Source organism: Eretmochelys imbricata, chromosome 2 (assembly GCF_965152235.1).
Source record: "Eretmochelys imbricata isolate rEreImb1 chromosome 2, rEreImb1.hap1, whole genome shotgun sequence".
Lineage (NCBI taxonomy): Eukaryota > Metazoa > Chordata > Testudines > Cheloniidae > Eretmochelys > Eretmochelys imbricata.
In genome coordinates, this window is record NC_135573.1 from 105758905 (window position 1) to 105775304 (window position 16400).

The 16400-nt window shown below is 44.6% G+C and overlaps 1 long non-coding RNA gene across 1 annotated transcript; it reads left to right on the forward strand.

Moving 5' to 3' along the window:
* The first annotated feature begins 2566 nt into the window (after positions 1-2566).
* LOC144260462 (uncharacterized) lies at positions 2567-4705 on the forward strand. Its single transcript, XR_013345021.1, has 2 exons — positions 2567-3466; positions 4113-4705. It is a non-coding gene; the product is annotated as an uncharacterized LOC144260462 (long non-coding RNA).
* The last annotated feature ends 11695 nt before the right edge of the window (positions 4706-16400 follow it).

A 16400-nucleotide genomic window follows, 5' to 3' on the forward strand; every position in this document is an offset into this window, starting at 1 on the left:
AGACCCCACCTGTCCGGATCTCGCTCTTGTACCCTTTCGAGCGGGCTACTAAACCACCGTTGTAATGACCGTGTCGCCCCCAGAGTCACCTGCCCCATGTCAAGCTTTTCTTCACTAGGCATTTTCATGGCCAATTTGCCCCCAAAGTTGAAAGTTTTTTTCCCTTCTTCAAAAGAAGCTTTTGCATAAAGCTAAAGATGGAGCAGTCCCCCCACCCCATTAATTTGAAAAAGAAAAATCTGTAACTGGTGTTTGCCAGCCAAATATCGCAGCCTCGACTGGGGGCCTCTGGTTCTACAAGCTGCTCCTTGTCAGTGCAGGATCTTCCCATGTGGATGGCAGGACTGGGATCTGGGGTGCAAACACCTGACAATGAAATGGGATGTTCTTAATTTTTTCCCAGTTTGAGCTCAGCACAGCTATTTTGCCCTATCCAAAGATCTTGTAAGCATATTTAACCAAATAAATTTTGAACATACATTTAAGCACCAAGATGAACTGGTCAGTTGAAGCTCAAGTTAAATTAGGGTTTAGCTACACTTGAAAGTTACTGAGGATTAGGTCAGGGTGTGAATTTAAAGCTGTTCCTGAGTGACTCCAGCTGTGGGCACACTTAACAGCTGAACAGGAACGACGGTGTGGAGAGGCCCTCAGTAACCAACCCCTCCTCCCCCATTACCAAATACTGCTTTTTAAGTATTTTATTGTGTGCAAAGCTCTAATGAAAATACTGAAAAGGAATTCCCTTTCTTTCATCTCCACTCAAGCCACATAGATTGGAATTAACGAAACCCTCCCACCCAAACCAAATCCTTTAGCAATATATTTATCATCAATGTTGCACTTAGAAATTCCTGTAGTATTAAATGGAGAAAGTGGAGCCAAGCTGGAAACGTAGATTACTAATTAAATATGAGCCTCAGTTGACCAGCTGCTGCTTATAGTTATTATACTATGTTTCTTAGAATCAAGAACTGCAAATACCCTGAGCTATGGTCCCCTTAGGAACTGTGGCCTTTGTTCAGTAAGGGTGCCTAAGCATGTGCCTAACTTCAAGCATATGCTTATATGCTTAAGTGTTATCCTGAATAGTGATGGACATAAGGACATGCAGTAAGTGTTTTACTGAATCAGGCCCTGCAACTTTGGAGGTAAGAAAACTGGGGCCAAATTCTGCTCTCAATTGAGTTACGTTAAACTACTTACACAGGTGTAACGGACAGCAGAATTTGGCCCCAGCCAGCTCTCAGTTCCCCTGCCACCGCCTCTTTTTGAAGACATTTACAGCTGTGTATAGGGGTATGAAACATACCAAATCAAAATGACAGTGTTTTACAGTCACTATGCACAAGTGCAAATTACTTCACAAGGTGCAAGGCCATGACGAAGCAGGTTCACAGTCCTCCATTTCTATACAGTGATATGTATACTGAAGTCAAGGGAGTTATTCCAGCTTGAACTCAAATGCATTTGAAAGGAGAATTTGGCTGCTGGTTTAGGGCTTGATTCAAAGCCCACTGAAACAAATGGCAGTCTTTTAGCCTTAATTTTGTTGGGTCACAGTAGGTGGCAGTATGTGCAACAGTATTGAATTTAATAATCTTGGATACCAGGAACACTTTAAACAAAACAAAACATGGCAATACCAGGCACTGTAGAAGATAATACAAGAGAGTGGGAAAGTAAGTTAACATACACCGTTTCCTGGAAGTGACTGCTACTCGCGTAGAATCTGTAGAGAAGCACCTGAATAAGTAGAATGCAAACACCGGGAGAGTATTTAAAGAGTTTATATCGGAAATTATATTTAGCAAATTTGAAAGAAATCCTTGGCAATTATAAAAGGAAAGCTGATGTTCTTTAATCTGCATGAGGACAAAAGGGAAAAATGTTGGGTTTGTTTGTTCGTTTTTTTTATCCATTCTCCTGGATGCTTTCATAATAAATAAAAATAGACTGTCAGAACTAAAATCAACAGCAAAAATATCATTAGTCCACATGATTTCATACAAAATATTTGCTCATCACAATTATATTAATTGTAAAATCCTTATGTCTCATCAATGACTCCAGCATCTCCTTCTCCTAATACTCACAGAAAAAGACAGGCTTTACAGAGTGTCTACAAGTTTGTTAAATCTGGGTTCTGGTGGACCCAGTAAATCTAGAGTCATCTCTCTCTCTCCTTTGAGGCCATGATCATGCAACTTGTTCCATGCTGGTGGACCCCGTAGTTCACGAGGTACCCCATTATCTTGAATGGGTTCTCTATGGGCACAGAGGTCCTCCCACAAAGAATGAATTGAAGAATCAGGCCTAAACACGGGTAGACATAGCTCAAGCACCTACACTGATTGCGACTATGGCAGTCTTGCCTGGAGAGGTGTCTTCAGATAAACAGGACGCATTTATAGTTTTAGGGTGAAGCCAACACCTTGAACTCAATAATAGCCAGTTGAGCATTGTTGTAATATGTAATATAATGTAATGAAATGTTGCTGTGTAATAGATATATATGGAGATCTAGATGCAGCCTTGATACTTTCAAGATAGGCATGAATTGCCAGCTTAGCTTACTGATGTGCTGATTACAGCTGCTCTTTTAGCCCGGGTTTACACTGCAAATTTAGGTCGAATTTAGCAGCGTTAGATCGATTTAACCCTGCACCCATCCACACAACGAAGCCATTTTTGTCGACTTAATGGGCTCTTAAAATCAGTTTCTGTACTCCTCCCCGACGAGGGGATTAGCGCTGAAATCGACATCGCCGGGTCAAATTTGGGTTAGTGTGGACGCAATTCGATGGTATTGGCCTCCGGGAGCAATCCCACAGTGCTCCATTGTGACCGCTCTAGACAGCACTCTCAACTTGGATGCACTGGCCAGGTAGACAGGAAAAGCCCTTGTGAACTTTTGAATTTCATTTGCTGTTTGGCCAGTGTGGCGAGCTCATCAGCAGAGGTGACCATGGAGTCCCAGAATCGCAAAAGAGCTCCAGCATGGACCGAACGGGAGGTATTGGATCTGATTGCTATATGGGGAGATGAATCTGTGCTATCAGAACTCCATTCCGAAAGACAAAATGCCAAAATATTTGAAAAAATCTCCAAGGGCATGAAGGACAGAAGCTATCACAGGGACCTGCAGCTGTGCTGCGTGAAACTTAAGGAGCTTAGGCAAGCCTACCAAAAAACCCAAGAGGCAAATGCCTGCTCAGGGTCAGAGCCCCAGACATGCCTCTTCTACGATGAGCTGCATGCAATTCTAGGGGGTGCCCCTACCATTGCTCCACCCCTGTACATGGACTCCTGCAAGGGGGGAGTCTCACGCAAAAGTGTTGAGGATTTTGGGGACGAGGAAGATGATAGCACACACCAGGCAAGCGGAGAAACCATTCTCCCCAACAGCTTGGAACTGTTTATCAACCTGGGCTCTCGGACCTTGAAGGCAGAGAAGGCATCTCTGGTGAGTGTACCTTTGTATATATAATACACGGTTTAAAAACAAGCGTGTTTAATGATTAATTTGCCCTGAAGACTTGGGATGCATTTGCGGCCAGTACCGCTACTGGAAAAGTTTGTTAACGTGTCTGGGGATAGGACAGAAATCCTCCAGGGACATCTCAATGAAGCTGTCCTGGAGGTACTCCCAAAGCCTTTGCAAAAGGTTTCTGGGGCGGGCAACCTTATTGCTTCCTCCATGGTAGGACACTTTACCATGGCAGGACAGTAGCACGTAGTCTGGAATCATTGCATAAGGAAGTATGGCAGTGTGTGGTCCCGGTGTTTGCTGTCATTCAAGCAACATCCGTTCTTTATCTCTCTGTGTTATCCTTAGAGTGTTATCATTCATGGTCATCTGGTTGAAATAGGGGAATTTTATTAAGGGGACATCAGAGGTGTTCCTACTGGGCTGTTTGCTTGTGGCTGAAAAGAAATCATCCCTGCTGTTAGCAACGTGGTGAGGGGAGGGGTGAAGCTATCCCAGAGAATTGGGTGTGGGGATGTTTAGTTGGGTTCGTGCTATGTGTTAACCCAAAAACATCAGCCCCTCCTTTTAAATGGCCAATGTAACTTTTTCAGTTTTAGTCTCCCTTTTTTTCCTCCCACAGCTGCAAATGTTTCAACGCTGCAACTAGCATCTCCGGGCCAGAGGCTAGCACAGATAAGAAGGCAAAAAACTCACACTCGCGATGAAATGTTCTCTGAGCTCATGCAGTCCATCCAAACTAAAAGAGCCCAGTAGAATGCGTGGAGGCAGACAATGGCAGAGTCCAGGAAAGTACAAAATAAACTCGAGGACAGATGGCTAGAGCAACAGGAGAGGGGGCAGCAGCATGATGAAAGGAGGCAGGATGCAATGCTGAGGCTACTGAAGGATCAAACTGATATGCTCCGGCGTATGGTTGAGGTGCAGGAAAGGCACAATCCGCCACTGCAGCCCCTGTGTAACCAACTGCCCTCCTCCCCAAGTTCCATAGCCTCCTCACCCAGATGCCCAAGAACGCAGTGAGGGGGCCTCAGGTCACCCAACCACTCCACCCCAAAGGACTGCCCAAGCAACAGAAGGCTGGCATTCAATAAGTTTTGAAGTGCAGTGTGGGCTTGTCCTTCCCTTCTCCCCCACCCCTGCCGGGCTACCTTGGCAGTTATCCCCCTATTTGTGTGACAAATTAATAAAGAATGCTTGATTTTGAAACAACAATGACTTTATTGCCTCTGCAAGCGGTGATCAGAGGGGGGAGGGGAGGGCGGTTGGCTTACAGGGAAGTTGAGTGAACCAAGGGGGTGGGTTTTCATCAAGGAGAAACAAACAGAACTGTCACTCCGTAGCCTGGTCAGCCATGAAACTGGTTTTCAAAGCTTCTCTGATGCGCAGCACGCCCTGCTGTGCTCTGCTAATGGCCCTGGTGTCTGGCTGCATGTAATCAGCGGCCAGGCGATGTGCCTCAACTTCCCACCCTGCCATAAACGTCTCCCCCTTACTCTCACAGATATTGTGGAGCACACAGCATACAGCAAGTAATAACAATGGGAATATTGGTTTCGCTGAGGTCTAACCGAGTCAGTAAACTGCACCAGCGTGCTTTTAAACGTCCAAAAGCACATTCTACCACCATTCTGCACTTGCTCAGCCTATAGTTGAACAGCTCCTGACTACTGTCCAGGGTGTCTGTGTACGGCTTCATGAGCCATGGCATTAAGGGGTAGGCTGGGTCCCCAGGGATAACTATAGGCATTTCAACATCCCCAACCGTTATTTTCTGGTCTGGAAAGTAAGTCCCTTGCTGCTCCTGTTCATACAGACCAGAGTTCCTGAAGATGCGAGCGTCATGTACCTTTCCCGGCCATCCCACACTGATGTTGTTGAAATGTCCCTTGTGATCCACCAGTGCTTGCAGCACCATTGAAAAGTAACCTTTCGGGTTTATGTACTGGCTGTCTTGGTGGTCCGGTCCCAAGATAGGGATATGGGTTCCGTCTATGGCCCCACCACAGTTAGGGAATCCCATTGCAGCAAAGCCATCCACTATGACCTGCACATTTCCCAGAGTCACTACCCGTGATAGCAGCAGCTGAGTGATTGTGCTGGCTACTTGCATCACAGCAGCCCCCACAGTAGATTTGCCCACTCCAAATTGATTCCCGACTGACCGGTAGTTGTCTGTCGTTGCAAACTTCCAAAGTGCTATCGCCACTCACTTGTGAACTGTGAGGGCTGCTTTCATCTTGGTATTCTTGTACTTCAGGGTAGGGGAAAGCAAGTCACAAAGTTCCATGAAAGTGGCCTTACGCATAAGAAAGTTTCGCAACAACTGGGAATCATCCCAGACCTGCAACACTAAGCGGTCCCACCAGTCTGTGCTTGTTTCCCAGGCTCAGAATTGGCGTTCCACAGCATGAGCCGGCCCCATTGCCACCAGGATGACCAAATTGCCGGGGCCTGTGCTTTGAGAGAAGTCTGTGTCCATGTCCTCATCACTGCGCTGCCATCGCCTCCTCGCCTGCTTTTGCAGGTTCTGGTTCTGCATATACTGCATGATAATGCGCGAGGTATTTACAATGTCGCGGTGATCTGAGCGGGCTCCATGCTTGCTGTGGTATAGCGTCTGCAGGAGAGCAGGGTTGCAGGGGAAGCGGTGGTTGGATGACCAGTTTTGCAGACCTACTGCACCATCTGCTGCCAGGACACAACAGCTGAGTGGGTGCATGCTTGCCATGGTATGGCAAGACAAGAGCAGCCGAGCAGAGTTGCAACGGAAGCGGCACTGCGAGACCACCAGGAGAGCAGAGTGGCAGTGGAAGCGGTGGATGACGATGATGATGGTTAACAGTCCTACTGCACCGTCTGCTGCCAGGACTCAACAGCTGAGCGGGCTGCACGCTTGCCTTGGTAAGGTGAGACAAGAGCAGCCGAGCAGAGTTGAAGCAGCTCTACGAGACCACCAGGAGAGCAGAGTGCCAGCAGAAGCGGTGGATGATGACAGTCATATAGAGGGCCTGCGAGTGGATTCATAGCATCAGGAGAGCAGAGTGGCAGTGGAAGCGGTGGATGTTGAAGATGATGGTTAGCAGTCCTACTGCATGGTTTGCTGAAAGCAGTATGGCGCCCGCATGGAAAAAAGGCGCAAAACGATTGTCTGCCATTGCTTTCATGGAGGGAGGGGTGACTGACGAAATGTACCCAAAACCACCCGCCATAATGTTTTTGCCCCATCAGGTATGGGGAGCTTAACCCAGAACCTGCAGCGGAGACTGCAGGAACTGTGGGATAGCTACCCACAGTGCAACGCTCTGAAAGTCAACGCGCTCAGTACTGTGGACGCACTCCGCCGACTTAATGCACTTAGTGGGGGGACACACAATCGACTGTATAAAATAGCCTTCTAAAAAATTGACTTCTATTAATTCGACCTAATTTCATAGTGTAGACATACCCTTAGTATTCAGAACTGTATGCAGACCTGTTGTCAAGTGGTGTGTATCTAGTGCAATGGTTACACATTTGGGCAGGTCTGTTGCATTGGGTTTTTTTTAAATGGAATGCACATATTCTGTCAAATAAGGAAAGGGTCCAGCTCAAAGCTGCCCCTGAAGTATAATAAATATGGTTGCCTCTAGCTTGCAGGATGAGGGCCTAGTGGATGAGCACAGAATTCATGCCCTGCAAGGAAATAGCCACAGAGAGAGAGAGAATCAACCCTGTAGAAAATTAAAAACACATAAAATTCACATTTAATTGAGACTTGCTTCTGTTAGGTGAAAAATTCAGAAATTACTGACATTGCCTCAGAAGCCTTGATCAAATTGTCTCCACTTCCATTGCTGCTTCTACTCAGAACTGGATGAAAGAGGGTTTTTTCACCTTCTTTCCCACCTAAGCTGTCCATCGGGGGCTTTTGCCTAAAAGTTAATAAAGTTTCTTCTGCTTACGCCCTCAGGTATCTCTCAGGAGTCTTGAGTGCACTAAAAATACCCCATGTTGCTGACAAGTGGAATCAGCAACAGGTGTGGCTTAAACAGCAACATTTCGATGAGGATTTTGGGGAAAAAATAGTTCATATATGTTTACAACATTAATTGTATTTTAATGGAGTTTTTGGTTTGGGAATTGTATAAGTGAGTGAAATTGCTGTGGCGTAGATTTTAAAATTTACAACTGCATCAGTGTTTTATTTCTTCCAGTTAGTGCGAGTGAGTAAAGTGCCCCATAATGTGTACTTCAAACTGTCAGTGAGGACAGTCCAATTACTGCAGAATTACAGCTGTACATAACCGGCTGATATTCCTCAGACTGATTTTTAGATACATTATGCAGAGCAATGTGAGTCTAAGAAAGGATTGTGGGCATTCCATTTAGCAAAATAGAGTGCACTGAAATTAAATTCACTTCTGTTGGAAACTTTACACTCACCCTCTCTGTACATTTTGTTGTTGTCAATTTTCATTATTAGGCCTGAGCTCAGAGTTGATGTAAGTGGATACTGTGCACTGACTTCATTTGTTTGTCTTGTATCAATTGATTTACACCCTTTGCATCAAGACTGAATGGCTTTTACAATCTGATTTATCCTATACAACATGCTACTGTCTGACAAACACATTATAGTTAAATGACAGTAATGTAAAATTAGATTCCCATCATTCATAAGAATGGCCATACTGGGTCAGACCAAAGGTCCATATAGCCCAGTATCCTGTCTTCTGACAGTGGCCAATGCCAGGTGCCCCAGAGGGAATGAACAGAACAGGCAATCATCAAGTGATCCATCCTCTGTCACCCATTCCCAGCTTTTGGCAAATAGGTTAGGACACCATCCCTGCCCACCCTGGCTAATAGCCATTGATCGACCTGTCCTCCATGAATTTATCTAGTTCTTTTTTGAATTCTGTTATAGTCTTGGCCTTCACAACATCTTCTGGCAAGGAGTTCCACAGGTTGATTGTGCATTGTGTGAAGAAATACTTCCTTTTGTTTGTTTTAAACCTGCTGCCTATTAATTTCATTTGGTGACCCCTAGTTCTTGTGTTACAAGAAGGAGTAAATAACACTTCCTTATTTACTTTCTCCACACCAGTCATGATTTTATAGACTTCTATGATATATCCCCTTAGTCATCTCTTTTTCAAGATGAAAAGTCTCAATCTTCTTAATCTCTCCTCATATGGAAGCTATTCCATACCCGTAATCATTTTGTTGCCCTTTTCCAATTCCAATACAGTAACTCCTCACTTAAAGTCATCCCGGTTAACACTGTTTCGTTTTTAGGTTGCTGATCTATTAGAGAACATACATGTTTAAAGTCGTGCAGTGTTCCATTATAAGGTTGTTTGGCTCGCTGCTCTCTGCCCACCCGCCTGGCGCTCCTGCTGGGGAGCAGGGTTGGGGTACGGGGACTTGCCCCACTCTGCCCACCCAGCGTTCCAGCCAGGAAGCGGGGTCAGGGCACGGGGGCTTGCCCCACTCCACCCACCCGGCGTTCCAGCTGGGGAGTGGGCAAGCCCCCATCCCCACTCCCCATCAGCAGTGCACAGTGGGCGGAATGGGGCAAGCCCCCACGCCCTGACCCTGCTACGCCCCTGCTTCAACCAAGCTTCACAATCATCATTGGTGAGTATAGTATTAAATTGTTTGTTTAAAATTATTTAAAACTTATACTATATATGAATACAATATCTTTTGTCTGGCGAAAAAAGATTCCCTGGAGCCTAACCCCCCTATTTACATTAATTCTTGTGGGAAAATTGAATTCACCTAACATCGTTTCGGTTAAAGTAGCATTTTTCAGGAATATAACTACAACGTTAAGTGAGGAGTTACCATATATCTTTTTTGAGATGGGACGACCACATCTGCTTGCCGTATTCAAGATGTGGGCGTACCATGGATTTATACTGAAGCAATATGATATTTTCTGTCTTATTATCTATTCCTTTCTTAATGATTCCCAACATTCAATAATCATTTCATAGTGTACGCAAGTATGCCATGGTGCATCCAGTTATTTTTTCAAATATTATTAATCCAAAAAGGATGATCTCTCCTAATTATGCACATGGAGACCGATTCTGTCCTCGGTTAGAGAACTGGGATTACTCAGGTGTACATTAGGGCAGAATTTGGCTGATGAAGGAAAACTATTTATATATAAATATAAAAATATTTTTGGATGTTTTTCTGCATTTATATATTGATTTCAATTACAGTGCAGAATACAATGTATTATTTTTTATTACAATATTGGCACTGTAAAAAGTTGAGGCATGAAGGGACATACGAATGTTTAGCATATCTGGCATGTAAATACCTTGCAACGCTGGCTACAACAGTGCCTTGTGAACGCCTGTTTTCTCTTTCAGGTGACATTGTAAATAAGTAGCAGGCAGCATTATCTCCTGTAAATGTAAACAAGCTTGTTTGTCTTAGCGATTGGCTGAACAAGAAGTAGGACTGAGTGGACTTGTAGGCGCTAAAGTTTTACATTGTTTTGTTTTTGAGTGCAGTTATGTAAAAAAATAAATTCTGCATTTGTAAGTTGCACTTTCATGATAAAGAGATTGCACTACAGTGCTTGTATGAGGTGAACTGAAAAATGCTATTTCTTTTATCTTTTCTACAGTGCAAATATTTGTAATAAAAATAATATAAAGTGAGCACTCTGCACTTTGTATTCTGTGTTATAATTGAAATAAATATATTTGAAAATGTAGAAAAACATCCAAAATATGTATAATACATTTAAATTGGTATTCTATTATTGTTTAACAGTGCGATTAAAACTGTGAGCTGGGCTGCAGCCGGGAGTGGGGCTGTGGTTGGAGCCGGGGGCCGTGGCCGGGCTTGGGACAGGGCTGCAGCCGGGAGCGGGGCCGCAGTTGGAACTGGAGCCGGAGCTGCAGCTGGGGCCGCAGTTAGGGGTTAGAAGCCGCAGCCAAGAGCGGGCCTGTGGTTGGAAGTGGGGCCAGTGCTGCAACTGGTGCCACGGCCAGGAGCGGGGCTGCTGTCGGGCCTGCAGCTGGGAGTGGGCCCGCGGTTGGGGCGGGGGCTGCGGCTGGGAGTCGGGTCGGGGTCGGGGGCTGCAACTGAGGCCGCGCTTGGGGTTGGGGGCCTGTGGCCTGGAGAAGGCCCGTGGTTGGAGCTGGGGCTGGGAGCAGGGCCGTGGTCAGCCCAGAACTGCAGCTGGGGCCGTGGCCGGGAGTGGGGCTGGGAGCTGGTGGCTGAGGCCGGGGCCAGAGAGGAGCTGGGGACAGAGCAGGGTGGGGTGGTGCTCCCTTCCCTCTGTGGCACCCTGGGTCCTGCTGCGCCCCCAAGGGGCACACCCTACAATTTACGAACCACTGGCCTATGGGCTGCAGCAGTGCCCAGGATCTCTGCAACACATCTATAACATGTCTCACCTCCCCCAGCTACCGCGATCATGCTTGATATGCCAGGATTTGTGTTGGAAGGCAGTCTTATAGTTGGCTTCTGCAGAGCCTGCACTGGGAAGTCTCCACCATCCTTGGCCCCTTTATGCAGCTCTGGCCCCTTTATCTAATGTAAGGAGGCTGGAGTAGATGAGCATCTCATCCCTTATGTCAACTCTGTGCCAGCTGGAATATCCCCCTGCAGAAAGGGTATTCTTAGGGCTGTTTCTGCTCCTTCATTTTGCCAGTGCATTGTAAAACGATATCGTGTGACTGTGAGAATTGGGCCTAAGGTCAACAGGGATGGCTGAATCTGGCATTGAATAGCTGATAAACTGGTTGACAGATTATACCTCATTGCCTGACTTTGGGACAGTATCAAGGTCATCACCCGTTTACCTTTTACACACAAAATAGTAATATTTCTGACACGTTTTTTCATATCTGGGTGAACCCAGAGACCAAGAGCACTGGATAGGAGGACAGTAATATTACTTTGAAGTTTTCCCTTTTATAAATTAGATCAGAAGTTGCAAATGAGTGGAGGAATATAACTGTTAACCAATAACAATAGTATGTCTGACATCAGTCAGCCTGAAATTACTCTCTTGTAATGGTTAACTGCCTTCCTGACAATTCACAGCAGGGGGTGATTTTTCCTTCATAAAAAGTTAAGATAAAAAGCAAGAGAAAAATTCCTGTATGTTGTGATCATCATGTGTGTTGAAATCAGTTTGTTCAATGTAATCATCATTTTCTAATCTCCAGGTATGAAGGAACCGAGCAGTTTTGATCTTGCAACAGTCGATGGGAAAAAGAAGCCAATAAAAGAAATTAGATGAAATGTAATATATTTTCTGTTAATTTTCTGTCAGGCTTTAGCCAGGGTTTTGGGAAGGTCCAGTGGGGTCAAAGTCTTACCTGGCTTATACAGTGTTTCATTGTGCAGTGGTCTGGATAGAGCAACACATACAGTGTTAAAAAGGTAGTGGAAAATCATGCGTTGCTAGCACACGCTATTTTCAAAATACAAATTTTGCTATTTGTCATCAAAATGAGTCCAAATATATCAAAGCATTTGCGTTCATTGAATAAGTCCATTAAAAAAATAAATTTGAGTAATCAGAACATAAAACATACTTATTATAAAACATCTTATATTCTATTCAATAATGCAAAGATGTCCATGAAGAATTTTAGCAAATTTTGTACACACCAGAAATAATCTTTTGATTAAAAACAAGAAAGGGAAATTTCATTCCAAAGGGTAATTTATTTATGAAAAGTTATAAGTAATTTAGGATGAATGTGCCACACTGCTGCTGTATTAAGGTCTGATATTAGACCTACTGAACTCTATGGGAGTCTTTCTGTTATCTTTAATGGAAGTTGAATTGGATTCTTAATTTGTACATTATATACATCAGTATTTTGTGTTGAATTATATGAATTATTTGTCAAAAGTACTCAAAATTAACTGGCCTGAGCTAGAACTTTGTCTGTAAACCATGAATAGTTTGTGCAAGGGTTGTTTTGTCTCAATACCTTCTATAGATTGTTTTTGCAAACTTTATTCGCCCTAGGATATCCACAGACTTTATCAGGCTATTATTCATGGAGTGTTATGAATTCAATCCTGGTTCAGAAGGACAGGCTACATTAGGCAAGTCACATGGTTTCTGATTGGCTGATGTTGTCCCCAAGGGGGTCAGTCTCCAGCTCAGCAGAAGCCATTTTGATTCTTAGAGGATCCAACTGACCTCTCACAGTGGAATGGGTTATTTCTGGTGTTTAGGGCAACTGTGTCCTAGTGCAGGAGTGATTAAAAAGCTCCACATTTAGGGAACATGATCTACCCAAAGTGAACTCAATTTGCAGGAATGAGCTTACTCTTGCCTTACTTGATCATTGTAGGAGCGGACTTTCACTTTGTGTTGTGAACAGACCTTGCCCATTCAGGCAGTAGAAGGACCATAGAAGGAAAAAACCCCAACAACACTATATGTATAATTTAACTTAAAAGACTTATGTAGCCATATGGAGAGCGTCCCCCTACGAAACACGTGATTACATGTATTGCTCATCTAGGCAACAAGCTAACGCACACTCTGATTTTTTAATCTGTATATACAGAGAACTTGATCCCAGCCATACTGATACCTTGATTATAGCCCAGTCAAGTTTTTGAATTCAAGTGAGGAATAAGCAGCAAAAAGATACATGACCCAATCCAGTTGTCTTGTGAATGTTCTTATAATTGAAGACCAGGAAAAGAAAAAAAATCAGAAAATTTATGTTATATAAATACAGAATGATTTTCAGTGTGTCAGTTGCTTTATACATGGACTGTCCATGTCATATAAAGAGAAACCATCAGATGCAAGTAACAAAAAGACAAATGTTGGCATCAAATAAATATAGCCCTAATTAAGAACTCACAGATCAGAGTCGGTAAAAAAAACAAACCGAAACCCCCACTTCTGTTAGTCTGTCATACCCCAGGAGCACCACACTCCCTTCTTCATTTGTTCTGGCTTGTCCTTGCTTCTGTGCTGCATCAATGGAGTATTTTTTAGTGAATCTGGTCTTAAAGGAGTCCAATAAAAGTCTGTTTTATTCTTGAGAGTGAGTAAACTAATCCCTACAAAAAAGGAGTCCAGAAAGAGGTGCCAAGTGCAAAATGAAGGGGCTGTTTTTCAGATGTTTCTTGTTCCAGTAAAGTCTTTCCCCGCTATATAGACTTTTAAAAGAGATAGCCAAGTCTCCATGGTGAAGGGAATTTCCTTTGCCCCTTTTAAAGTCTAATAATAATGCTTAGCAATTAAATGGCACTTCATATCTTTGAATCACTGTACAAACTCTAAGGCCCAATCCTTACCTAGGAAAGTAGTTCCAGTAACGTCAGGAGAATTGCTTGTGCAAGTAAAGGCTGCAGGACTGACCACTAACTAGTGAATCCTCCCATCATTATTATTATTTTATTTATTTGTATTACCATGGCACCTAGTCTTGGACCAGGAACCCAAAGCAGTGAAGATACGGTGAGGACCAAGCCCTTCTTCTTTCGAAATGAGACTGCCCAGCAATATTTTATGTAACTCAGTGTCTCTTATTTTGAAGGCGCTGAAACTGATTCTGTGCAAACAATGTTTAATGAAGGGATGTATCTCAAAACAGAGTAGGCATTTGACTGTGATCTCCTTGTAGAACAAACAAGAGGAATCAGTAAAGGCCTTTCTTATCAAATTTGTAACCGTAAGTAAAGAATAATAGCACCCAGTGAGAAAATAGTACTTCACCAGTTGCTGTATCCATCCGCAGTTCTCATGCACTCAGCATCTTTGCTTCTAGACACTGGAGGTCAGATCCTGGCCCCGCTGAGGTCAATGGAGTTTTGCTTTTGATTTCAGTGGAGGCAGGATTTCACCCCAGATCACACCAGAATATTTGAAGGTAAATTGTCTGAATAAGTTTGAAGCACATTAATAAGGAAAATGCAGTCTGAGACTTCCCTTGTGCAATGTATCTTGGGTATTTTTGAACTATTATTCACAGCGTCAGAAATACTTTCAATCCAGTGAATTTCTCTAGTATGGATAACATTCAAAAAGAGGGATGGACGAATGGGTACATAGATCCGGCCCTTGTGTGCAGATATGTGGGGAGATAAGAAGGAGCCTTCACCCCTCTCTTGTACACCTTGTATGATGAGGGGGGACAGTCACAGTCTCTGCTCTGGGGGAGTCTGTTACAAAGGAGAAAACATTATTTATTTAAATAACAAGAAGATAATAAACCCAGTACTGATCTGCTGTAGCGTAGCATGGCTGTATTCTCTGTCTCAGTCTCTGCAACTGTTCCTGTTGCTGTGTAGACATAGTCCAGAGCGTTGATGGGAATTGTGGCATTGCATAGTGTCCTGCCAGAGGTGTGGTGACTTTAAACTTCTCCCTGAAGTTTAGCTCTTAGAGTTCATCTTTTCACCCTGCCTCAGGTGCACACGAGCTCTCCACACCCCCTCCCTCCCCCCCGCCTTTTTGGGCTCTTACAAGCTTTCCTCCACCCCTGCAGGCTCACACTGGTTCCCTCCCCCACATCCCCCTGGGGCGGGGGGGGGGGGTTTCAGCCATGCTCTTTTCTCTTGAGCTACCTGGGTTGCTATGGAAACTGTGGCAAATAACAACATTCTCCCCCACCTCTCCTCCCCCAGGAGAAGCTCCTTGAGCAACAGCAAGAACCAACTGCCACGGCTTGTGCCTCCTTCTCTCCCCACCCTTGGGAGCCCCAGAGAGGAGGATGAGACACACACTCAGCAACAGTGTCCCGCGTGCAGCAGTGCCATGCACCAGGTGGCTCAGAGCTGAGTGCTAGGTGAAGAGAGAGACACACACATACACCGAGAGAGAGAGAGAGAGAGAGAGAGAGAGAGAGAGAGAGAGAGTGTGTCCTGGACCTCCCCAGGCCAGGTGCTGCTCCCTGCTCCATTCCTCACCTCCTGCCACTCCTGACTTGAATTACCTTTGTCCCCTGTCTGCACTCGGGTTTCTGCTTTTCTTCCCTCTGCCAGGCTTTTGGTGTTTGAATGATGCACCTGCTGTTGATCACATGGGGGGGCCTAAGGGGACCATTCATCCTGCACTCCTAGGAGGTGCTGACTGTTTCCATATAATTATGTTGATACAGAGGTGGGCAAATGAAACCCACCAAATAACTTATTCAATGAGTTTTCTGAAATTTTTCGAAAACATTTCCACCCTCCCCGTTGCATAGGGTCAGGTGAATAATTCTGAAATAGGTACAAATTTCATGCCATTTTTTCCAAATAAAATATTTGTGACTCAGCCCCCTCTCCCTCCTTTTCTCATTACTCGCCCCGCTCTGATTTGGTTGGTGTGTTTAGGCTTAATCTGTCTGGTTTGTTGCAGTCTGGCAGCCGTCCTCACTTGGCTGGGTTTCTTTCTTTTTTTTCTTTTGAGGTGGGAAGGGGAGGGAAGAAGAAGTAGGATAAAGTTTCCTGAGCAACAGAGTAAAACCACTTATGAAAGAAGAGAGCTGCAAGTGCAAAGTGAGGCTGTAAAGATCCCGGCAGGACTACTATGAATTCCTTACTATGCTCAGTCACTTTTTCTCCTCCTTTAGATCTGTATATATATTTTTTTGGGAATGGCTTAGTGTAATCTGTATTAGCCACCCCAGGCTCCAGGCACAGCAAGAATCGGTTGCCTAGCAGAGGTTGCTCTTTAAGGGCTGAACAGAATTGTACTGGAAACCTTAGGGAGGCTCTCATCCCTCCCTGGTTGCTTTAGAGAGGGATTCGCCTATTGGAGGTGGTCCTTGGTGCAGGTATTGTGTGCATGTGTGTACACAGTTCATGCATCACAGGTATTTGACAGTGTGTGTGAGAGAGGAACATTCTTGTTGAATAAACAGGTGCAGACAGTGCCCGGAGGGCAGCACTGACTGTCTGGCCACAGCAGAGAGAGGAGGTGAAC